The sequence below is a fragment of the Aethina tumida genome, chromosome 6 (genome assembly GCF_024364675.1).
Source record: "Aethina tumida isolate Nest 87 chromosome 6, icAetTumi1.1, whole genome shotgun sequence".
In the NCBI taxonomy this organism is placed as follows: Eukaryota; Metazoa; Arthropoda; class Insecta; order Coleoptera; family Nitidulidae; genus Aethina; species Aethina tumida.
In genome coordinates, this window is record NC_065440.1 from 5,639,448 (window position 1) to 5,666,412 (window position 26,965).

Sequence of the window (26,965 nt, forward strand, 5' to 3'; positions counted from 1 at the left end):
CTTTTTTCTATAAATGTTTAACCCTTCAACATTTTGAAAATATCCTTCTTATCTTGAGTGTTAATAATTTAAGTTGATTCAATGTATTGTTTACTTTTTGAAGCAATTACTAATGGGAGACTTATTAACTAGTTACATATGCTATCTGCTTGAAAACCAACTGAGGTATAAAAACACAAAGCTGCAAGTAGCTACAATTTTCAAATTATATATTAACAAATGAAGCATAAAATTAAATTTACCTTACACATTTAAACCTTTGGTGTTGAGATAAGGATTTATAAATAGATGGAATATTTCAACAATATACGAAAGATATCTATTAGTACCCCACACAACTTAATAAACTCTACCTCACTTAATTATATGATACATTGTACAGTATAAATTAAATTTTAAAACTTTATATATTCTTAATTGATGTAAATAAATATAATAATGTCTTTAAAACACTCAAGGTATCAATATATATCAACAAATCCACATAATCTGAACTCACGCAAAATGTGACAAATCTCACTCACTCAACACCAATCGTGTAAAGTCACCGGTTTTGGGTGAGATATCTCACCTGTAATACAAGTCACCGGCATTGTAAAAGGCGTTTGGACACCCCTACAAGAATAACGTCATTGGAACCGAATAAAATATTTCATAGATTTTCGTAGAAGTTCTCCTGGACTTTTTTTATTACCAAGTAGTAACTTATTAATATAATGATTCAATTATTTTTATTATTATGGACTTTATAGTGGAGAAAATATTGTAAACAAAGACGAAATGCGCTGTTGCCACATTGATTTCATATGTGAGTTAACTCACCGGGTTAGATATCTCACTCGGGTTCGTGGTAGACCCCCTGCTGTTGGTCAAGCGTGCGTTTACATCCTCAGCCGGTTGTTCTAGGATATTCGATCTCGATCGAGTCTGGAACTTTATGCGCTGCACTCAGCGTTTGTCGGCAGAGATGGGACGCCCCGAATTTTCTGGCGCGCTGTTGCTTAGCCCGCTGCTCGCTACAATTTAGTATAATATAACTTATATACCAATTGTGACAATATTTAAAACAGAAAAGACACTTTGGAGGTAACTTGTGATATCTGATCATATTTAAATAACCAAAAATAATTTTCCAATACATAAATTTCTATTAATACAAATGCACAACAATTTTGAGCGGTTAAAATTTATAAGATTGGTATAATACTATGCAAAATTAGCTTATAGTAAATGTGAGACTGACCTTTTATATTTACGTTTCAGATTCATTTCATTTCCTTTCCTCACAAAATAACATCTCAGTTTAAGTGTTATTTGTCCTAAGGAACTTACAACTTGGTGGGAAGTTTTTTAGTTTCTTGGTTAACTGCTGAAAACGAATCAATATTATTCAATTTATTAGAATAATTTATTATAATAGTTAAGTTAAAAATATAGTAGTATAATTTATATACTAACTTATTGTGAGTGACAAATATTTTAGATTGATACCCATTATGATTACATTTAAAACAGAAAAGAAACCTTGGAGGTAACTTGTGATAACTGATAATATTTAAATAACCAAAAATAATTGCCCAGCATACATATACTATACACATACACAACAATTTTGAACATATTTACATTTCTGATTTGAAATTTAATTTTATATAATAGTTATTAATCCCATTGAAAATTTATATTTTTGCACACAACCGGTATCATACAAAGCAAAATTAGTTGACAGCCTTTTATATTTATATTTCTGATTCGTTTTATATCCTTTCCTCATAAAATGACAGTGTTAGATTTGTATGTGGGGGAGAACAGGGGTTAAAATATATATTCAGATTAAATTCTTCAAAAAACTTTTTAAATATATTAATTACCTTACGGTTGGAAATCTTATGAAGGTGTCGCATTGCCAAAATTCTATGTTGGAGGAGAACAGGGGGTAAAATATATATTCAGAATAGATTTTTCAACAAACTTTTTAAATATATTAATTACCTTACGTTTTGAGGTCTTTTGAAGTTGTCGCAGTACTAGAATGATATGTTGAAGGAGAACAGGGGTTAAAATATATATTCACACTAAATTTAGGTTGGGGTAAGGGCTGAAATACATTTTGGTTTAGAGACGTAGGTGCGTGCGAGAGTTTCGATTTATTCGGTTTAAACTAAATAATGTAAATATATATTTTAATGTGGACGATTTGCGTTTCGGTTACGTTAGAAAAAATGTGTAACATACGCAACTTAAAATGTTTAAAACAAAAAATTCTTTATGTTTGTAATAAAGTTTAATGATATAATTTTTAAAACAAAAAAATTGATAAAATATTATTTTGCATGGAACAGGACAGGACACTTGTGATCTCACATATATACCGAATTTACTGGTTGTAAATAGATTATTAATTAAAAGTATATATGATTAATATATATTACAATACTAAATAAATGTCACGACTGTCAAACGTGTTTGATGATATTCTTCAAGAGTTTCCAAAAAAGAACCCCAATCCTATAATTCCAATCTTGTTGCTCCATCATCGTATTTTTAAAACACTTGGTCCCGAATATCAGTTTTATCGTTCGACTTGGTATCGTGTTCCTGAGATAGAACAAACGACAAATCTTCTGGTTGAAAATTTTATTTCGATTGAAAGTTTGCTAGCAACGGCTCTGCCTCATACATCTAGTGCTTTCCAGGTAAAGTCGAATAGTCAAACGAAGAACTATAAAGGTAAACAAGTGTCAAACAATTCAAATTTTGAGAGGAAAGAAAGACGTCAATATCACTACTGTAAGAAATACGGACATATTGTCGCGAATTGTTGCAAGCGTATAGCTTCCGAGAAAAGGGCTGCTATAACCAATGGTAATAGTTAGAATACCGATTCCAGTTTAAAAAATAGCGTTAAACAGAGTACCTTTCTCGCTAATGGTCTTACAGTCAAAACTGACTCCGTTTTAGCTGAAGACTGGATCTCTGACTCAAGTGCATCGCATCACATGACTGTTAATAAAAAGCATTTCACAACATTCGAGAAATTTCCGGTCCCTCAGCCTGTCGAAATTGCAAATAAAGAAATGATTCTTGCGTATGGATGTGGCACCGTCAATATAGAAGTGCTTATTGGAAAGTTGTGGTCGTCAACAGTTTTAAGTAACGTTTGGTATGTTCCCGACGTTGGCCGTCAGCTTTTCTCCGTTCGTCAGACTACCAAGCATGGAAACGAAGTCATAATCACATAAAAAATCATTCCATGCCCGTCATGATCGACCACATAGTGTGGGCAAACTGATCAATTCGGATGTAAATGGTCCGATGTCCATTAACTTTCAGGGATTCAGGGATTTAGATCTAGTATCGCAGTGTTTAAAGACGATTATTCGTGCTCGGATATTTTTCATGAAACAAAAATTAGAAGTTTCCACCCATTTATAAACGTTTCTGAACGAATGTGACACTACTGGTCGTAAAGTAAATGTTTTTCGTTCAGGAGAATTTGATTGTGCCAGCGTGCATGAACATTTACGAAAAGGAGGTATCGAACTCAACTTAACGTGCCCGGATACACTTCAGCAAAACGGTGTTTCAGAACAATCAAATCGTCATGTTGTTGAGTTAGCTCGTTCTATGTTTTCAGTAAGTAATCTACCAAAATCGTTTTGGGCTCACGCATGTGATACTGCTGCATTTTTAATTAATCCCACAGGAAAATCAAGTGTTTTAGGCAAAACACCATTTGAACTGTGGACCGGAAAATTTTTCAGTAATTTCAACTTTCTTTGACTTTTTTGGCTCTGAGTGCTATGTCAATATTCCTAATAGGTTTCGAGGTAAGTTCGATGACAAAGCGAAACTTGTTTGTTTTATCGGTTACGTGAATGAAAAAGATGGTTACAAAGTTTGGGTACCATCTAAAAATCGAATAATGAAATCGCGTGACGTTGATTTTCGTCCTGAAATATTGTGTACCACGAATGGTACAGTCGAACTTAAATTTCAGTCGTTAAAAGAACCAGAGCTAAGTAATGGAAATGGTCAAAATAATTGTGAAGGTAGGTGTTAGAATATTTTACAAATGTTCAAATGCCAATGACACAGAAGAAAACACTCAAATCAATGAAGCTTCAAATCAAAGAGCTCGTTCTACCCGCCGAATTCGACCTCCAGCCAGATTAAACGATTATCACGTAGGTTCTAAACCTCATAGAAGTTGTCAAACGAATATTGCGTTAACATATCTGGTCGCGATTCTGAGAAATGTTTGGAGGCAATGAAAGAAGAAATGGAGTCTTTTAAAGAGAATGAAAGTTGGGATTTAGTGCCTTTGCCTCCAGGAAAACGTGTCATAGACAATCGATGGGTTCTTAGAATAAAATATAAACAAGACGGTTCGACTCATGGATATCGAGCTCGCTTAGTTGCCCGTTGAGTATTTCAGCCCGCAGAGTTAGATTATTATAAGATTTTTAGTCCAGTTGCTCGTTTTGATTCGATTCATGCTTTAATTGCAACTGGAGCTGTTGAAAACTTAAGTCTCAGACAATTCGATGTAAAGACTGTTTTTCTTTAGGATGACATCGATACAGAGATCTATATGACATGGTTTTGATGATGATTCAGGCAGAGTCCGTCGTCTAAAGAGATCACTGTACGGCTTGAAGCAATCTTCACTATGCTGGAACGAAAGATTTCGTTCTTTATGGTGAAGAACCACTTTACTCAATCGATGACAGATCCTTGTATTTACGTTCAGAAGGGAAAAGAAAATTCATGAAAGTTAATTGTTACCAAATATGACGATGATGGTCTCATCATCAAAAATTGAACTAGACTTGTTTTTGAACTTATTGACTGAGTTTGGTTTTTGCGTTTCACAATAAACCTACATTAAGACAATTTTACAGCGTTTTGGGATGGCTAAGTGTAATCCGTCAAAGACACCTGTTGAAAACCACCAACTGAACGAAGCTAACAGTGGAGATCTTGATGGTACCACTCCGTATCGTTCCGCTGTGGGTTCCCTTATATATTTAGCCTGTACTACTTGCCCGGATATAGCATACACTGTATCAAAAGCTGCTAGATCAATGGCTAGACCAACTAGCAGATTGGGTCTCTATTAAGGGGATATTCAGGTACGTAGAGGGTACCATTGATTTCGGGTTAAACTACACCTCAGAAAATAATGGGCTTTATGAATTATGTGAATAATAATAATTTTATTAATTTGTTTACATACAAAAATAGTGTAATCAAACAATATTAAAGTTTAAACTGTTACTTACTGTTTATAATAACTTGCTCGATGTGTAAATAAATTCTAAATTCTTTTCGGAAAAATGCGATTTGTGGCCCTGAGAAGGGCCGTTGTGATTGTTGTGAACTGATGCCCGAAGGCACCCAAGCCTAAACACACTCCAGCCCCCAAAAAGGCCACCCAACCTACCCAGACGACCAAACCGGTGACCCCTGGAGTATCATACGCCCAGACAGCCACTGCCGAGGTATAACCAGCTCCCCAAGTCGTGCCGGCCCCCCCATCCGCCCCAGCGAGCCCGGCCACCCCAACCACCCCTAACCATGCATCACTCTATACGATCCAGAACTTCATGCTGGTAGTGCATCCTCCCCTAGCCCAACCGGCAACGGCACTCCAGCCGTTCGCCACCCAGCCCTCCGTTAATTCAACCCCCAATGTCTAAGTCATTGAAAATTCTCTCCTGGAATGCTAGAAGCGTTAAAAGACACTCTCTGGAGCTCATTAGGTTCCTCCAATACCACGGTGTAGATGTTGCGTGTATTCAGGAGACTTTCCTGAAACCCAACACGAACTTCCACATTCCCAACTTCCAAGTTCTCCGAAATAACCGTATCATCCACGTGGGCGTATGATACTCCAGGGGTCACCGGTTTGGCCGTCTGGGTAGGTTGGGTGGGCTTTTTGGGGGCCGGAGTGTGTTTAGGCTTGGTAAGTGGCCCCGTGTTCATCGCCACAGTTGGCACATCAAGACTTGGCGCCTTCGACTGATTTCTTGCGGCATTCCGCAGAGATGTGGGCGTATGAGCAGAAGCTGCACACGAACTTGGCCGAACAATAGTTGTTGGTGTGGCCGAATTTGAGGCATCGGCCACACTGGATTCCACTGTCACAGACAGGCCTGCGACCACGTGGACATCGAAGGCGGATTTGGCCACTTCGGTTCGGTGCAGGTGCATCGACATTAGTGACCAGATGTTGTCTCCATGGCGCATTCGGTGCACCTTGACGACCGGGAGACCTTTGTTTGCCAGTTCGGAACGAACGATGACAACCAGTTCCTTGTAATCTGGGAGTTGGTGTGTATTGTACGGGATGCTCTTGGCCTCAAGCAACCTCGTGATCGATCGGAGGTCATGAATTCTTTGAGAGATGATTCGAACACCCAAGGAGGTGTTCTTTGCTTGCCGGTAGCGGATGTCACTTACCGGCAAGCTTCTTTTGAACTGCGGCCACACGGTGTGGTCTCGCACGTGGATGAGTACCGTTTTCTTAACGGGAACCTCGTTCTGAGAGTCGTGACGGGATGGCAGCTGGTTGGCTGATTTTGGGGGCAGAAGAGGTTGGTTGCCCTTAGAAGGGGCAGCGAGCTTAGGAGTGGCAGTGGGAGGGTTGCCAGACACCGTGGAACAGCCAGCCACAGGCTGGACAGCAATTGCATTCTTAACTGATTGCAACTTGGCGAAGAGCGTTTGAATCTGCATATTCTGGGACGCAATTTTGGCCTCGAGGGCCGCAAATAATACTGAATAAGTTCAGAATATGCAAGTAAACTCGAGAAATCAGTTTCGAATCGGGAGCTCCACAGACATGTGCACAGTCTGCTGTCCGGTGAGAGAGTGTACAGAAATTTTTATTTTTTATCGAGAGGGGAAAGTCAGAAGACAGTAAACCCCCCTCCGGGTACCGATCCAAAAGATCTCAACCCAGATAGAAAACGCATCTTCCTGGGGAAGGATTTTTACTTTATTACTTATTACATATCATTTAGTTTTACATATTTGCTTAATTTTTATTCAATTTTGCACATTTTTTACGTTGTTTACTGATTAGTCATCCGATCACGCCACATATTACGCGTAAACACTTGTTTACGTAGAGCTTTTCGCACTTTTTCAGGGTTCCCTTTTACTTGTTCAACATGCCCAAGAAAAAGGAGATAATTCTTGCTCAACGGGACACAATTGTGGCCCTCGAGGCCAAAATTGCGTCCCAGAATACGCATATTCAGGAGCTCTTCGCCAAGTTGCAATCGGTTAAGAATGCCATTGCTGGCCTGCCTGTGGCTGGCTGTTCCACCGCGTCTGGCAAAGCCACTCCAGCCGTTCGCCACACAGCCCTCCGCGGACGCAACCCCTAATGTCTAAATCATTAAAAATTCTCTCCTGGAACACTAGAAGCGTTAAAACACTCTCTGGAACTCATCGGGTTCCTCCAATACCACGATGTAGATGTCGCGTGTATTCAGGAGACTTTCCTGAAACCCAACATGAACTTCTACATTCCTAACTTCCAAGTCTTCCAAAATGACCGTGTCATCCAGGCGGGCGGTGGAGTAGCCATCCTTATCCACGATTCTATTCGTCACAATAGAATCGATACTTCTTTCTTCCTGGGCGAATCGATTGGTATCGAACTCGACTCAGAATACGACGTGTCCGAATTATTTCGGCATACGTTCCCCTAACTGAGAGTGTTTCCCAATTAAATCTGCCCTCCCTATTTCATTCCGACACTCTGACAATAGTTGCAGGTGACCACAACTGTAAACACAGTGCCTGTTCCACGACCTACCCCAATGGGCGATCACTTCACCGATCTCCCTGGCCCAGGGTTTCGTAATTGAAACGACTAAAACTCCCACCCATTTTCCGGACAGCGAGGATCAAACTACAGGCCCATAAGTCTACCCTTTTAAGATTTTCCCCTCTTTGATCCAATAAAAAAAATTACTTCAATATAGAAAAAAAAATTGCTGTTAAAAAATGGTTCTACGCATTTTTGAAGAGAAATCCTCATCTTTCACTCCTGAAACCTGAAGGAACCTCAATGGCGAGAGCAAGAGATTTTAACAGGGAGAATGTTTATCATTTCTTCGACCTCTTGGAGCATAACTTTTCAACCGACAATATATTTCACGTGGTTGAATCGAGATTTACCATTGTGTCTTTCAAAAATAATTGCTCGTAAAGGAAAGCACCACGTCATCTTTTCTGCGAGATTGGTGAGTGCATGCACGTTTTGATCTCAATAGCTATTTTCAAAACATTAAATAATAATGTATGATTTTTATCATTTTATGCTTGTCGTAATCGCTTTGCATGGTTGCGTGTAATTGTTGCTCTTTCAGCTGCATGTTTATTTGTTTTTAAATATTTGTATCTCTTACAGCGTCACCATTATACAAATCTGCGCCTACAAAAACTTAATAACGCAAAAATGACATCACCAGGAGCAATAAAAATTATTCTGGGTTGTTCATTGATATGAAGGTCGTCAAAGAATGTCAGTTTTCACAAATGTTGGTGGTGGTCACCTTCCAGTTGAAAATGGCGGTCGAAACACAAGCATTAGATGCCAGTCCAGGAAAATTGAAAAAAGAACTAAAATCATTTGACAAAAATGTCGAGTAGCTTTATGTATTGATTGTTTTACACCATACCATAGAAAATTTAACAGTTTCAATAAAAATAAATATTTTCTACTCTTGAATACCTAACTTTGAGGTATATTTACTGTTGGGATATATCTATCCCATAATTAAACTACTGCAGGGACATGTGTCCCAAGGCATTTTTTCAAAAACTATATTTTCTAAAAATCTGAAATTATGTAAACATGTTCCTTCCTTTACTTGTTTACAGCACATTTACAATAATTACACAGAAATATCTTCACTGGCCAAAAGTCGTATTGAAAGGGTTAACTCAAAACTATTTGTTGACTGGCCGAGACATTTTCAAAACCACGTCAACTGCAACATTGACAAGAAAGTTTTGCTTTTGCCTGATGGGTGTGTCCATAGCAAGAATTTGCAGGCTTGTGAGTTCTCTAAGAACAACGGAATGTGATGTATTGCTTCAACTGCCTGTCCATATCATCCACCGTTTGCAGCCTCTGGACGTAGCATTTTTTGGTCCTCTAAAGACATATTTTACTCAAGCGCTGGAAACATTCTTTCGGTTATAAAAAGGTGATAAAATACATAGACTGTTGGAATCGCAGAGAGGGCCTTCCACGCTACCGGAATTTGGCTTGTGAACAGGCATGTCTTTACAAATGACCATTTTTTAGCAGCTGATGTTTTACAAGCTTCTGAAAAATATTTTGAAACTTCTGACAGCGATGATGTCGATGAAAACAACGCACCGCGGAATGATAACAAGCGATTTAAGGGAGTCCTTGAGGAACTATCATTGCGAGCAAAGAAAACCCCAAATCCAGATGACCCTTCGTCTTCTCGTGCTGCACGAATAGCCCCTAAAGCAGTGGAAATATCCAGCAGTCCTCATAAGGCGGAGTTAAATGAAAAATTAAAAAAATACCTACACCTAACTTTAACAAAATGCAGAATCACAAAATAGAAACTGATGCTAATGGTTCGGTATTTTATACGAACAAATGAAGGAATACGAGATGATGCAGTGTATGAAACGCTGCACTTGGGTTCATACAAAGTGAGCTTGTGTTAGTGCTAAAATTGAAATTTTCTATTGTGCCAATTGCCGTAAAAAAGAATGGTTCAATTTTAGGAAACCGGTTTCTTAATTTGGACCAATAACCTGATTTTTTTTTTAATTAAAATTTGAAGGATATAAATATATTATTTTGTTTGTACACTTTTTGAGTTGCTTTTCCGCTACTTAATTTTTATTAGCAGTTCTTATGTGGCTCTATAAATCAAAAAATATAAAAATGGTCCAAATTAGGCGATTTTCCCCTGTTTCCTATTAAGAAAAATGATATTTCAAAAACTGTCAAATTTGAGTGAAGTCTACGAAGAAGTTCAATATCAGTGAAAAGAAATATCTAACGATTATCTTGAAAAACTACTGAAAACAATCAAATAAAGATATTTAAAAGATATTATTTCTGTGAACAGGATTCATCAACGGAAATCATCTGAATTTTCGGCTTGTTTCTACAACTTGTGGTGAATCTGAACCCATCCGTAACTAAAAGGAACACACACCTTTCTTCAGCCTGCCATTGGACCATCTGAAGATTCATTGGATAACTTCGTCTTTTCGTCCCCCGAACCAATTGAGGATAAAGAACGTGTACTACAGTTAATCAAGTAAGTCGTTTAGTAGTTCCTTTTGCACCCTCCTTATCTCTAATCGTTTAATTATGTCTTTATGTGTACTAGAACAGTTAATTAATCCACTGCAAAATACTCCAATCGTGAAATTGACACATGAAAATGCCGCAATTCCCCAAATTACTGATAACCAATTAGAACAATTTTGTAAAGTTATGCCAATTAACGGTGATGGTGAAGCATACCTCAGCGAATTTATTATCGCCGTGGACAAAACTGTCGAACTTTTCCGTGACACGTTTGCAATATGTTCAAATATACAAATACACTTATTCAACCTTTATGTATAAAATAAAATTGGCGGACCTATCGAGACTTTTTAAAATATGAAAAAATTTAGAAGAATGTCGGGTTGTTCGAAGTTCTAGATTGAAGAAAATGGTCATGGTACGATCATGTTGTCAAATTTATCCGGACCGGAGGAGACAACAAATGGGCCTATACCAGGGAACCAATGGCACCTTTATAGAAAGATGCGCATTCGATAAAATTTTAAAATATGAACAAAAATCACATTAAAAACAATTACTTTTATTTGTTTATTTAATTATATTTACGTACAGTTTCACCACGCTAACATTTCGAATGAAATTTTATTGTGACACGTTATCTACTTAAAAAAGAATTTTTATGACTTTGTGGCACGGACATCAAAAAATGTTCGCCATCTCTGGCCTATATGATAGCAGGAAAAGCAAAAGCAATTACATTTTGTTTAGCAAAGAGCGGAACCTAAAACTAATTATGAGCAGTAAGGAATCATTGAAATGGATTCCTATCGTTAAGCAAGGACTTATACGCTAGAATAATAGGTCATACATTATTAGCCCCTGAGGAAGTAAAAACTCTAATGTTTCCAAAGCGAGATCGAAAAGAAACTACGAAATCAGTAATAAACATACTAAATAGGATAAAAAAGGAAAAATTACTTCACACAAGGAAATTTATATATTTTAATCTCTTCAGAGATACTAACACATGTGTACATGTCCAGTTTCATTGAGAGCTTTTAGTCTGGCACGTGTTTTGTTATTAAGACATATGACATATTTATGAGTATAAAAAACAAAATATTGTTGCATATAAAATATTTACGTATTTTGTTTTCACCAACATAAAATTAGATAAGTTTATAGCAATATATTCTTTATCAAACTAAGTAATCACAGTACAAGATTTATTAGTAACACTAGGCAAAATATGCAGATTAGCATGTGTACATATTTGTCCATGCACAATATGTATATACTTATTTTATTATTACATTTTATTTATATTTGCTTATGATTTTCTCTGAAATAATTTGCATTTACAATGGCTGAAAACCTCCGTACAATGCTTTGACGAAAGTTTTATACGATAAAAAAAGAAAAAATCGATAATGTGAATTTCATAGGAAGTACAAATTCTGATCTCGCAGATATAGATATAGAAGATGGAAATGATGATTTTGAAGAACAAAATTGTACAATTGATGAATGTGATAGTGCTAATTCTAGAAGTAGTGACTATGATAGCGACGACAATATTCCACTTAGCGAGTTTGTAAAAAAGCATTGTGTTGCGACTAATAAATCTGCAAATACAATTTGGTATGCTATATTTTAATATTTATGGATAACCTTTTTACTTTTATTGTAATTATGTTTTTTAAACTTCGCAGTACATTTTGTAATGCACGCATGCAACAATTATCAAAAAAAAATTGTGTCAGTTTAGTTGCCTCCGACATCATAAACTGTATAGTATCTTCATTTAATAAAATCATTGTTAACCGTTTTGCTGTATTTTACGTCTTTGATCTGCCCCAAATCTCAACAACTTCAATAGCTATAATTAAATCTTTGAAGGACTTGGGTATTTATGTAGTAAGAACTGTTAGAAGTAACAGAATATCAGAGGCCGCCTATAAATTAGTTGGTAGGAAGTCTCTTCAAAACTTCTTCAGATAATATTACAATATTACGATAGGCAGATTATAATATTGTACACATGATATCGACTTTTGCCTGTAAAGAGCCCCAGGACAAAGTTCGATGGGATAGGAAAACAAACAAGTATATCGAGATATCTAGGCCTCAAGCTGTGTAGTTCAGTATAATCGGCTTATGGGTGGAGTTGATTTATCAGCTAGGATGATGTCATTAAAAACAAAAAAACATTTGAGAATTGTTTTTCATTTTATGAATGTCTCAATTATAAATGCTTGGATCCTGTATAGGCAAAAGAAAGGAATAAATATTCCTTTACTCGAATTCAAAGCTTCAATTGATACAACTAACCCAAGAAACCTTGCAGACCATCACTTAATTCCTTCCACACTTTTATATCGAAAAAAACTAAGTCATGGACTCAGGTTGAGCCAGAAGTTCGATCAGATGGAATATGTCATATCCTGTTAAAATCAATGGCCAAATCCTCCAAGATGTCATTCTAGAAATTGTAGTAGAAGAACAGGATACAACTCCTCATGAATCCTTGTCAAGGTGATAAAAAATATGTTAAATTCAACCGACACATAAGAGATAAATAAACTATAACAACTGCAACGGATAACCTTTAACAATTAAATTCAGCCTTTAGATACTTGTTATAATTGTCAATTCATCAACTCCAGTGTTCAAAGAGCAGCAAGTTATAAACCTTAGTTGAGACAATTGAACATGTACACAAGTGGATACATACTGTTGAAGGAATAAATTACATTGTTACAAATTACATACTAAATACATAAAATTACTTAGGAAAGTCCACAACTGGGCCCTCGTGTTTATGTCTATGTATAAATGAGTATAGTTTATTAATGTTCTAAGAGTTCGAACCCGAGATCTCCCAATTATTTTGGTGTGCTATTAAATTGATACAATCAATTGGTTCGTGTGGCTGAAGAAGGTAAGACTCGACGAGTGGTTTCCGAATAAGTGATCCTAAACCTAAAACATAAAAAGTTTTAAATTTCTTTGTTATTGTGATAACACGAGTTGATGACAACCTCAAATATCATGTTTAAAGAGAAAGTGACTGTAGGGTGTCTCTTAATTCTCAATTCAAAAATGGTGTATAAAAAATTCATATTAAAAATAAAATAATAAATTTGTATTTTTTTTTTTAACTTTACTAAAAAAACATAAAATAAAATCAAAATAAAGCAGATTGAAAATTTTACCGTTTAGTTCTTGATAACTTGGCTTAATTTGATACAATATTTTATAAATGACAAAATATTAATTTAGACATTTTCATTTTTATTTAGTATTTTTGAAACTAACAACTTAACAATTCACAAAAAATGATTAATATACCTTTTTAAATAAATGTACTTAAGAATTAACAGAAAATGTTCAAAAATTATTTTGAAAGGTAAAATTTAAAAGACAAATAGAAAAATATAAGTTTATTTATTTTTGTATTATTTAATATTTTTATTTTTGAAGTAACTTAACTATTAATATAAAATTATTATATTTATTAATTCCATATCCGGGTTAATATATTTTTTAAATTAAATTAACTAAAGCTTAAAACATATATTTAAAAGTATGCAAATTGCAAAAGCAATGAAAAAGAAAAATATCAATTTATTCACATTCCATTATTTTTTAATTAAAAGGAAGGAGATAAAGGAAAGTTGTGTTTAATGGCAAGATATAATTTACCTGCTATATCTTAGCTAAAGATTATGTAAATACAACATACTGAAAATAAAATATGTTTAAATACATTAAGAACAAGCGATAAAATTTTATATTAATTTAAAAAATGTAACAAAATCAATTAATTGTTTAAACAAAAATTATTAAATTTCATTGAATGAATAATGTTTAAAATAAGACAAATTTTACTTTGTAATTTTACAATTTCAAGTCAACATTCATTAAAAATCTTCGAAAAAATTCAAACTCAACTACCAAATTAAAGAGAAAAATTATACAAAATAAACAAAAATCATCAAATTTCAGCAAATAATGTTTGAAACTAAACAAATTTGACATTTTACAATTTTAACCCAAAAATCACTACAAGAACAGTGAAAACATTCAAATTCTTCGAATATATCTTTAAGTTTATGAAAATGTTTTAAAATTTGATATTCACTATGAATATTTTAAATTGGTGAAATTCTCTAATGTCATCAAATATGGTTTGAAACTAGACAAACTTGAAAATTATGTTGGGTAATTTGAGAATTTTAATCTAAAAGTTACTGAAAGAACTTTTTAGAAAAATGTTAAATTCAATTATTTCGTTTGAAATAAAAAAGTTGAACATATTTTGTTGAGTGGAGTCTGCAGAAAAGGGTATCACAATGTGGTTTGTGGCAATTAAATTTACCCCCGGAGCAAATTCTCCTCTTATTAATATGGAAATAATTATGACAATTAAAATACCTGTATACTTAAAAAGGATACACAATTTTTTGTAATAAATTTAACTAAAACAGTCGCTACATATTTCCAATACTACCATTTTTTTTTCGATTTAAATTATATTCAATTTAAATGAATTAAAATTGTTTTGAATATTAAAAAAATAAAATTAAAACAAAATTATAAATTTTAAAAATCAAAACATAAAAAATTAAAAATAAACAGTTAAATTGTATTTTTGAAAACATACAATCAGCATAATAATTAGCAAAATAAGTTCATGGTAAATGTAAATCTAACCTTTTTGAGTTGCGTTTCTGATTCATTTAATTTCTTAATCCAATGCTAAAAACAAAAATCAATATTAATTATTTATATAATAGATAAATTAAAGAATATAGTATAATTTATAGTCATTTATTCTGTCTTATTTAAATGACTACAAATAATCACTCGTTTAACATATTTATACAAAGCACTTATAACCATTTTTGAACAGTTAAAAATACGTAATATTGGTTTTAATATGACAAGATATAATTTTAAAATTGTTGGACTATAAATCCAATATCTTTATATCCATATATTATTTATATATTACTTAAAATTTATTTCTACAATACAAATCTGGACGGTTATAATTGCGCTTTATAAAACACACAATCAGTATAATAATAGACTAAATAAGGTAATAGTAAATGTGACACAGACCTTTTATATTTGATTCATTTAATTTTCTTCCTTTGTAAAATTTCATATGTCCTAAGGAACTTACAACAGGTTATGTCCAACATTTATTTATACAGTAGGAAAAGCGTTTTACCCGTTTGAACTTAGAGGAACATCATGCATGACAGAGACAGTAGACGTCTGCCTCATAGTGGGAGACTTATTGTGTCTATTGTACATGATGTCTCTTTCAGGATTCAGATGGATCAAATTCTTTTCGTACTGTATATATGTTATTCATATATTAATGAAAATTTATATTTTTACAATACAAAACTAAATGGTTTTAATCGTACTTTTAAAAACACACAATCGATATGACACTATGCAAAATTAGTTTATAGTAAATGTGAGACTGACCTTTTATATTTACGTTTCAGATTCATTTCATTTCCTTTCCTCATAAAATAACATCCCAGTTTAATTTTTTATTTGTCCTAAGGAACTTACAACTTGGTGGGGAGTTTTTTTAGTTTCTTGGTTAAATGCTGAAAACGAAAAATCGATATTATTCAATTTATTAAAATAATTAATTAATAATATAATAGTTACGTTAAAAATATAGTAGTATAATTTGTATACTACTAATTTACTGTGAGTGACAAATATTGTAGACTGATACCCATTGTGATAATATTTAAAACAGAAAAGAAACCTTTCAGGTAACTTATGATTTATACTAAACACATACACATCGATTTTTTGAAATTTGTAAGATAACCTTGGTACAATAAGATTAAATTTAAAATTTACATGACTCTATGTGTAACATTTACTTATCCGTATATTAATGAAAATTTATATTTTTACAATACAAAACTGAATAGTTGTAAATATGCTTTTAAAAATACAATCGGTGTACTAAGCAAAATTTGTTTATAGTATATGTGAAACTGACCTTTTATATTTATATTTCTGATTCATTTTATATCCTTTCCTAATAAAATGACATGCTATTTTAATGTCTCATTTGTCCTGAGGAACTTTCAACTTGGTGGTAAGCTTTTTAGTTTTGTGGTTAAATGCTGAAAACAAAAAATTGATATTAGCTATTAAAGTTATCGAAATAATTTTATATAATAGTTAGTTATTAGTTAGACTATATGTTCAACATTTACTCATCTACATATTAATGAAAATTTATATTTTTGAAATACATAACTGAACGATTGTAATATTATACAAAGCAAAATTAGCTTGCAGAAAATGTGAGACTGGCCTTTTATATTTACGTTTCTGATTCATTTCATTTCCTTTCTTCCTAAAATTTTATGCAAATGTAACATCTCATTTGTCCTAAGAATCTTACAACTAGTGGAGAGTTTATTCGTTTCTTGCGCCGTTCCTAAAATTAAAAATTCGGTATTGGTTATTGAATATAATAACATCTTCCCTGACGTGCACACCACCACGATGACATCAAAGTGTTGCTGGTTGCAAACTGGAGAGATAATAATATTGTTAACAATATAATTTTATCCACTCTACAAAATTTAAAAATTAGTTAAATTTTGCAATTTTTTATAATTTATATAGTAACCTAATGTGCGAGGAAAATATTGTATATTGCCAATTAAGACGACATTCAATACAAAAAAGACGTCTTGAAAGTAACTTATGAAAACTTGTGAATATTTATTCAGCGCACATACATAACATTTTTAAACAGTTAAAATTTGTCTAAATTGTCCAATTGTTTTTTTATAGAATTTTTGCAATCCCGTCGCAATTGATCTTATGAACGATAGCTGATCAATTTTGTACACTTTCAAGATTTAATCGATCAGACCATATGATTGTTTACCAAAATAAACAAATACGTTGTGGAGTGTAACATAAGAACTTATATTTTATATGCATAAAGTGTAAAGCAGCATTGCATCCCAAAGAATGCTTTTCTAAATATCACGAAATCTAACATTATGTATCAAGTATATTTTTTATAATAAAATTTCGTTGTTGGATACATAATGTTAGATTACGTGATATTTGAAAAGCATTCTTTGGGATGCAATGCTGCTTTACACTTTATATGTATATTTTTTATAATAAAATTTCGTTGTTCAAAAACATATCGTTCCTTTAATGCCTTTGTATACATAACGAATACTTGAATTTGAATTTTAAATACATACTGTGAAGAATTCTCGAAGATATTTTAACGATGAATTTAGTAATATTTTTTATTGAAAATATACAAAAATTTAATTCACAATCAAAATTCATAACGGATTAAAAATATTAATTCTACAATATGATATTAAAAGAGTAGCAGTAAGTAAGTATTCACAATAAAGAACTATTTTAATTTACAAGAAGAATACGTTTTACAAATCGACCCGTGTATTCTTTTTTGTTGATTTTCATTTTTATTTATTTATCTTAATATAGTATCTGTGGATCAAAATTAATGTCTCTTACTTTGTTCTACTGAACATTTCTGAACATTTCTATTTTTGATGGGATGAATTCTAGATTAGGTGAGATGACGTACCGTGTTAGAAGGAAACATATAACGGATTTGCAAAAAACATAGACGAACACCAACATGAAACAACAATATGGAGTAAATTTGATAAAAATGCCAAGGATTTTTATTGAATTAAAAAGCCATTAAGAGCGACAACGTTATCTGGAAGAATAACCAATTCAGCAAAGTCAAGATCTAGTTTTTCTAGGGATTAATCATAAACAAGGAATCGTCAAGAAGAATAATTGCTAAAATAAAAATGGTTTTCATGCTGAACAAAAAAATAAAAAAAAAACAAGTAAACTTGTAAATTATGTGAAATGATTGATTTTATTTGTATTACAACTATACTAAAATAATGAAAATAATTTAAAAAAATTGATTATTTGGTAATCTTGGTTTATTGAAAATTTGTTATCTCGTATTATGATATAGTAATTCAAATAATGTTAAGAATGTAATCAATATTTTTATCAGTATTTCAATTTTATTTGCTTTTACATTTTTAACAAAAAAAAATAGAAAGGTTACAAGAAATTAATTCAGTTTTCGCTAAACATCGAAGATCAATATTATATTATTCCTAAACCAACCCAAACTTGTAATATGTATTGTTAATGTATTGTTTAAATCTTGTTATGTATTTTAGTATTTTCTTAATTAAATTTTGTAGATTCAATTTATAAATTTATTTGTTGGTTTAATTTATAAAAATATTGCTTTTTCTTCATACCATCCCTAGGTGATTATGATATGATTCAACAAATAAATTGTTTATATAGAAAAATTAAAGTTTGCTTAGTAAATAAATTTTGTTTGTATTTATATAAATTTAATATATTTTTTGGGTAAAGTTGCTGAATCAGTCACTCTAAGGGATATCTTTAGCGCATGCGTCAACTTGATTTGAAATCATCTGTGGAGATTTTAGACAGCATAGTTGCCAGATTTCAGTTTTAACAAAATAACTAGAGAAAAATGTTATTAGAAAAATCTCTACGTAATTTATTTTGTTTTTCGTGTAAGACTTATGTCATTTATGTAGTTGAATTCTAAAAAAGATAAAATTCTATTAATCATAGTTTATTAATTACTATATTAATTTTTTATTTACTCTATATTTCTTTGATAGTTTAATGTCTAATTAAATATATTCAGAAAATATTTAATAGTTTATAGGTAAATTTGCAAAAGGGAATACTTTTTATAAAAAATAATACATTAATATAACAAAAAAATATATTTATATACTTTATAATAAAAAAACAAAATCAATTAAAATAAAAATAAAATTATTCTAAAGGATATTGCTCCCTAATACACATTATTGTACTCATAAACAAGTTATAATTTTTAAATTTGTTCCTCCAAATAAACTCGTGGAGGTACGATGGAAATAAGGTTTGTGAGGTACCAAATTGGCGACGGAGTTTCCTTTTCGCCCTCATCCACATATTTTCCACGTTCTGCGTGTGAATTACACGATTTTCAGGGTTCACAAAATTATGTTCGTGAATAATCACTTCATGGTGATATATTCCTCCGCCAATTTGATTGATATTTTCATATGCCCTCCACCCATCGGACATAATTATTGTTCCTGGTAAGATGTACCTATTCCATTAAATAAAGTTATATTTTTATACTTATAAACAAAAAAAAATAACTCAATTCGAAATTCTGGAAAAAATGTAAATATTATTTCTAACATGTACATGCTCTTATTTTCTAAAATAACATGCACAATTTCTACTAAATTCTAACAGTTCAAAAATATTTTTTACCTAGCATCCATCAAATACATGCTTCTACTTTCCTAAATACGCCTCTCCAACCAACCTTTGAATTATAGCAGATAAGGTTTCTGCAGTTCTGTCAGGAACTTCCACCAAGAAGCAACGCCCAGAGCCACGCTCAATACCACCGAAAACCCATGCACCAGGCAAACACCGTCCACGATGATATTTTCGATGAAAAAATTTCGATTCATCGATTTCTACTATCTTAGGCTCTTGAGCGTCTTCATCCCATCCACCTAAAACCTCAGGATTTCCTACCAGGTGTTGCTCGCAGAGTTCCCGACAGAACATAGACCAGTCTACCATTGTGTGGGTAGCCGCCATCCCTATCCCCACTTCTCGTTTAACCACTTCATGTGGCATATCAAACGCCCAACAATAAATTATTTTTAACATTTTTTCTACTGATAAGTTGCTGTTGGAAAAAAATGATCCGCTCCTAATTGATGATGATTTTCCACACTCTTTGCAACGCCATATGTATCCATCTGTACACTTTTTTTTATGAATGACATGGCTAGATTGCAGTTGGCACATATACTCCTATTCTTAAGTATTCCGCGTCTAACACACCACTGTATTGCAAGCAATGGATTGCCAAAACTTAATCCAATTGTAGGATTCATTCAAATCTATACCAACTACTTCATTAGCCACAACAATACTAGTAAGAGCCTTTGACCTTCTCTGAACAGCCATAGTCTATTGCACTAAACTAACTCTAAAAAAATTAAATACTAGTAGAATATGGGGCACTTGAGACAGACAGCGTAGGTGTGACGTCACGACTCCCCCCTCCCCTTCGGCGCCAGTGGGCCACTTGAGACGAACAGCGTAGGAGTGACGTCACGACCCTGTCGGCACGTGCCGCCCATCTGTTTGGGTGGTTGCTGGCCTTTGTCGGCAAGTGAGCACGCGCCACCCCTCTGTTTGGGGCGGTTTGTAGCCTTTGTCGGCATGTGGGCACGCGCCACTCATCTGTTTGTGATGGTTTATAGCCTTTGTCGGTATGTGGGCAATCGCCACCCTTGTCGTGGGCCACCTCAGACCAAAAGCGTAGGTGTGACGTCACGAGTGTATGATATGCGCACCTTTCGTGGGCCACTTCAGACCAAAAGCGTAGAAGTGACGTCACGAGTGTATGACATGCGCACCTTTCGTGGGCCACTTCAGACCAAAAGCGTAGAAGTGACGTCACGAGTGTATGAGTCGTGGGCCACCTCAGACCAAAAGCGTAGAAGTGACGTCACGAGTGTATGACATGCGCACCTTTCGTGGGCCACTTGAGTCCAAAAGCGAAGGAAGACGCGTATGCGCGCATTTGTTTATTTTTACCTGTTCGTGGGCCACTTCAGACCAAAAGCGTAGAAGTGACGTCACGAGTGTATGAGTCGTGGGCCACCTCAGGCCAAAAACGTAGGAAGACGCAAGAGTGAATGAAAATGCAATTAATTTATAATTAGGATTTTATTATTGTGTATTTATATAATGTATAATTTTTATTATTATTTCGTAACAATTTGAAATGTGGCAAGTGGTTTGGAGTAACCACCAATGAGTTGTTGACCTGTGAATACAAGCAAGTATTTTTCCGGTTCAAACTTCTTGATGTTGGCCTCCAGTACGTGGGTCGCTCGATTCGGCAGAAACACTACAGTTTTTTCCAACTCCACCAAGACACTTTTACCGAATGTGCCATTCACTATCCTCATCCCGAGTATCAAATGACCTTCTCCTTCCTGTAGACTGGTCAGCTTGGATATGGGTTTTCCGTTCTGATCGGTTACAGCGTTGATTTGTTGCAAATCCATGTTTCTGTTCACTGCTTAGAGAAATATTCATATAACATACATTTATACAAAAGTTATTAATTATTTGTACTTACCCTGATTAATGATGATGATAGTGATGATGATGGTGATGGTAAAACGAAAGCTGCCACTGATGGAATGATACCGATGAGAATGAAAATGTAAAAAGTAAAGTTCACCCTCACCCTCCCGACCAATAATCACAAAATAGTGTTGGTGGTGGTGGTAGTAGTAGGCGTGACTTGACAGAGTAAATCCAACTTGTCTGTACAAGTTATCAGATCTCAACTTGAATGAACGACAATGATGCACAATAAAAATGCCATAGTCGTAAATTGTATGTAAATAAAACAATGAAATAGAGTATACAGTATTTATTTCACAAAATGTATAATATTTTTTACAAATATAATTACTAAACTGATAAACCTACAATAATTACAATATAAATTTAATTATTATTAATGTAACATTCGTACATATTCTAACAATTACAAACAATTATCGGTATGAAGAGGAAGAAAAGGAGAGGGGAATGCCGTTGTCAAGATTTCTATTATACTACATATTATACCATTTAACAAAATAATATTTTCAATGTCGCACATGTGTAAAAGTACACAACTGTCTGCTCGATATAAATTTACACAATTAAATATCGGATCGTATGATAAACAAATTTCTTCGGACACTTTTTGAAATGTAACTGATAAACTGCTCATCTCCTCCGGTTGCTCAGTTGAAATATTCTGAATAATTCGAATAAAGTTTATCCATTCTTCAATGTCAAAGGACACGTTGGTTTCATCTTCACAGGTGTTCACTATTCTAACTACAGGTGTACAGTCTCTGACAACACTTAATCCACACTCAATTTCATATTGGCAAACATGACTGAATTCGTGGGTGGTGCAAAACAAAAGATGTTTTTCTTTCTGAATCTCTACTTGAAAGTTCCTCCACATGCGATCCAACTCGGCATTGTAATTGAGGCCTTGCTCCGTAATATCTACAACTGTTGTTCCACAAGAGTCCGTAAAGTTCATTCGTTGTCTTTTTCTTTTTTACGTTATCTATTATTACAATTTTATTCACTATTTAGTGAAAATTGTACAACAGGTCTCGACAGATCTCAACATGTCTCTACAGGTTACTCTACAACGTTATTTTTGTCAATCCATTCTTCTTTCTTATAACCCAACCATTTGACGAGTAATAAATTACCCCGTCTACGTAAAACCTTTTCGATTAGAAACAGGTCAGGGTGTTTTGTCTTTTGCAGTTCTTGTTCATAAAAACCACCATTGATTATGGTACCCTCAAGATCTTTTAATATGTACGTTCTCGGATTGCTGTGCACCACTTTGAATATCTTGAAAACTTCAGCGGTCCAGTTTGGAGTGTATCCCTTTTCAAACACATGTTTTGCTTTGCTAATTCGTACAAAATCACCGACGGAAAATTTTCCCTGTCCCGTCCATATTTTAATGCCAGCATACACATCTCTGTATAAACGTTCTTCATTTTCCTTGTTCACATCCGACGGTCTCATTTTAATTGTTCGATGCACTGTATTGTTATAATCCGACACTATTTTAGGAATTACGTCTAGCCACTTGTATTCTCCATTCAGTGAAAAATGTTTATACAATTTCTCCTTTATTGTTCGTATTACACGTTCAGCCATCGCTGCTTTTTTGCTGCTAAACGTATTGTAATGATTTATGTTGTGCAGCTTCATCAGTCGCTCGAATGAACTGTTGAAATATTCTGTGCCCTGATCAGTTTGAAGATTTTTCGGTCGTCTGTCCGTCAGTATTTTTGCAAATGCTTTTGCCACCTCGGTCCCCGTCTTAGATTTTAATGGTTCCACCCATAAATACTTTGAGAAACAATCAATCACAACCAGTATGTATTTATAGTTTCTATTGTATTTGGCATACTTGTCCAATATTCCAAGATCTGATTGCCACAAATCATCCAATCCTTTAACAACGGTTTGTCTTCTTGGAAAATTTATACGCATCGGTCGGTGTAGTTCATTTACCAGGTCAATTTTATCGTTGTGGTGTTTGCGATTGTTGTAGTTTTTGTTGTTGTTGCTGCTACCATGTCGAGTCTGTTTAGCCATCTGTCAACTGAAGGGTTTCACTCGCACTTTACTGGTTATCCGATTGTGTCGCTGGATCTAATCGGTTCATGAGCCATGATATCCATTCTACAGTTTTATCCAATCTCTCTTTTATAACAATTATTTCGTATTCATGATCCTCAAACCTTTTATCTACATATTCCTTGTTTACAGCGTCGAGAAGGTTCGTGGCTGCCAAGACATTACACAATTTTCGACTTTTACAATCAATATTTCCGTCTCGAGTAAACTCAAAGGGTAGTAAGACGGGTTTGCAATTTTTATGATCCTTATTGCTGAACTCTTTGCGTGAGGACTGTCCGAACTTGTTCAGCCCCATTCTTACACTGATTAAAATGCATTAAATTTTTTAATTTATTATTCCACTCTCTTTTAGTTCTTCAATGATTGAAATAATCTCATTGTCATGTGCGTTATTTCCGGCATGTTTTGACGAAACCAATAGTTTTAGACGTTGTACCAGTTCGTTTACATCATCCCAATAAACGTATTCGATGGGTTTATTCAACGTATTACAGGGTACTCGTCATTGTTGCCGTCGTCGTTGTTGTTGTTGTTGCTGTCGCTGTATTTCACATCCTCCTCCTCCTCCTCCTCTACATCCATCGCCAGTTGATGAGCCCTTGTTTGATTGTTCCATAAGCGGCTTAATCACTTTTCTGTATTTCAGCGTATTCGTGCCTCTTATAGAGCCATTAGGTGCATAATTTCTTCGATGTACATTAGTACACTTTAAAATTTCTAAATACGCTTTTGTATCGTGTCTTGTAAAAAAAACAGGACTTTTTTTAAACAGCAACTCGTAAATGCCTTTTCGTCCGTCGTACGTTCGACCTCCAATTGTAAAACGATCCATTTCGGTATCGAAATTAATTTCAGAATTTCCAATCAACCAGCGCTCCGTTTCTACATCGTACTTTACACCGTACGTTTTATCGACCTCCCTATTTTTAGAGTCATTTAAATACAGGTCCAAGTATGAACGAGTCAAAGGAGTGTAGACGATAGTCGACATGTCGTTTGTGCTATCATATGAACCATCACTGTTACTGTTCTTGGACAAAGTTGATTGTTCCGGATCGTAAAAAATTTCATCTTCAGATTCTAACTGTTTGGAAACGTCATCGTCGTCATCGTCGTCGATTTTCTTCAATTGTGGTGGGTCGCTGTACAACTTTTGCTGTGTTGTTGCTGGTGTGGTCTGTTTTGTAGAATTTTTAAATTTGGCCGTCAATTCAGTTAATGGTTTGGTGATTGGGGTAAATAGTTCACCCAACACTGCTTCACTATCCAATTTGTCTTGTTTAAGTAACTGGTATTTTTTTCGTATGTTGCGGGATAATTCATCGATTTTACGCATAACCTGAGTATTGTTTGACGACATTGTCACGACTGTTTCAGTTGTATGTTAAACTTACACTTTTATATATTGATCAAATCCTTTTCGGAAGCGTCCATTGTCCAGAGGAAAATCTTTAATAATCACTAAACAACCATAAGTTTCCCTCCAACAGTCGCAGCACAATTCCTTGAATCGTTCGTACGCCATGTCGGGAGACACATGTTCGTTGTACACATACTTTAAATTTTTCTCGTCCTGTCGAAATAGCACAATTACATTGCTGTTGTCGCGAATGAGTTGCTTGGATACACTGGTGTATGTTTGTGCTACAAACATGGCATCGATATTCTTGTGTCTACACATGGAGTAATACTCGCGAATTTTATTGTTTTTCACATATAACATCGTCAAATATAAATACCGAATTGCATTTAGCTTCCGACGGTTCAATCAACTCATCCTTGTTACTAAACTGAAAATATTCTATTCCTTTGATACGATTTAAAACGGATTCGAGCAGTTTGTACTTTGGCTGATACAGAGTTTTTGAATATACGTAAATATTTTCAAAACGTACTCCGTTCGGATCGTAAATTAAAGCCAGTAATGCATTTGTTTTTCCACAATTTGAAGGTCCAATAAACAGAGCTCTGAATGAGTTGGGTAACAATTCACCATGCCTTCTGTTTTTTACACCTGTTGCTGCTTCGTCATCAAGATAATCTAGATTTTCAATGGGTAACTTTTGACGCTGTTGTATGTACTGCATGATTGGTTTGTCTTACACTGAAGCAGTTTAAAATTTTGACTAGGTATATAAGTATTTTACAAAGGAATAAAACAAAAGATAAATTTACAGCAAAAAAAAAAAATTATTGTTATTTCTTGAGCAACTCTCTTATAATGCCTAACATTTCAATTGTACATATCAAAAGTTTATCGAAACTCTCTGGTTTACATAAAAATTGTAGACAGTGTGATGGATTTATTGCCTCTGAAGAATCGGACATCGAAGATAAGGACGGTGATGATGCGGTAATGTGTGAAGACAACTCAGCGTCTAAACCCATCAGTTGATTGCTTTCGTACACTGCACGGAATATGTAAAAACATTCACAAGTATCGGGTCCCTCGACAGCCGTTGGGTTAGCCCAAATACATGATTCAAAATGTGTACCAGAAGATTCGGTGTAAATCTCGCGCACATTAACAACCTTCTCAATTTTATTTTTATACAGTTCAAGTCTATTGATTTTTTCCCGATCTATACACGTTTGAATAAATTCTTCAATTTTTTCTAAGGTGTACTTGATGATCGGTGACAGCGACGGCGTCGATGACGACGACGACGACGAAGAGCTCGGTACCGATGACATTTCGAAACTAAACGTTAAATATAGACGGTTAATTAATTTATAGAAATTCATTACAAATACGGAAATATGAAAATATAATTTAGGTGTAGGGTTTATGTGTTACGACTCTGTGTCGAACCGCTAATGATAAACTGCTCTGTCCCTATTTAGGATTGTTTATAATCATTAGGCAAACATTAAAATAGTTTTCTCACAAAATATTTTTGCCACCCAACATGTGGTTGCAATCTTATCAACCACAACAGGTTGAAGGATGTTTACTGTGTCGAACCAATAATGATAAACTGCTCTGCTCTATTTAGGATTGTTTATAATCATTAGGCAAACATTAAAATAGTTTTCTCACAAAATATTTTTGCCACCCAACATGTGGTTGCAATCTTATCAACCACAACAGGTTGAAGGGTGTTTACTGTGTCGAACCAATAATGATAAACTGCTCTGCCCTATTTAGGATTGTTTATAATCATTAGGCAAACATTAAAATAGTTTTCTCACAAAATATTTTTCCCACCCCAACATGTGGTTGCAATCTTATCAACCACAACAGGTTGAAGGATG

General features: G+C 34.0%; 1 long non-coding RNA gene across 1 annotated transcript; it reads right to left on the reverse strand.

Annotated features, from left to right (window-relative positions):
• Positions 1 to 19,149: 19,149 nt before the first annotated feature.
• Positions 19,150 to 19,860, reverse strand: LOC126265835 (uncharacterized). The gene is made up of 2 exons (XR_007548290.1): positions 19,709 to 19,860; positions 19,150 to 19,604 (listed from the first exon to the last, which is right to left on the reverse strand). It is a non-coding gene; the product is annotated as an uncharacterized LOC126265835 (long non-coding RNA).
• Between the last annotated feature and the right edge of the window lie 7,105 nt (positions 19,861 to 26,965).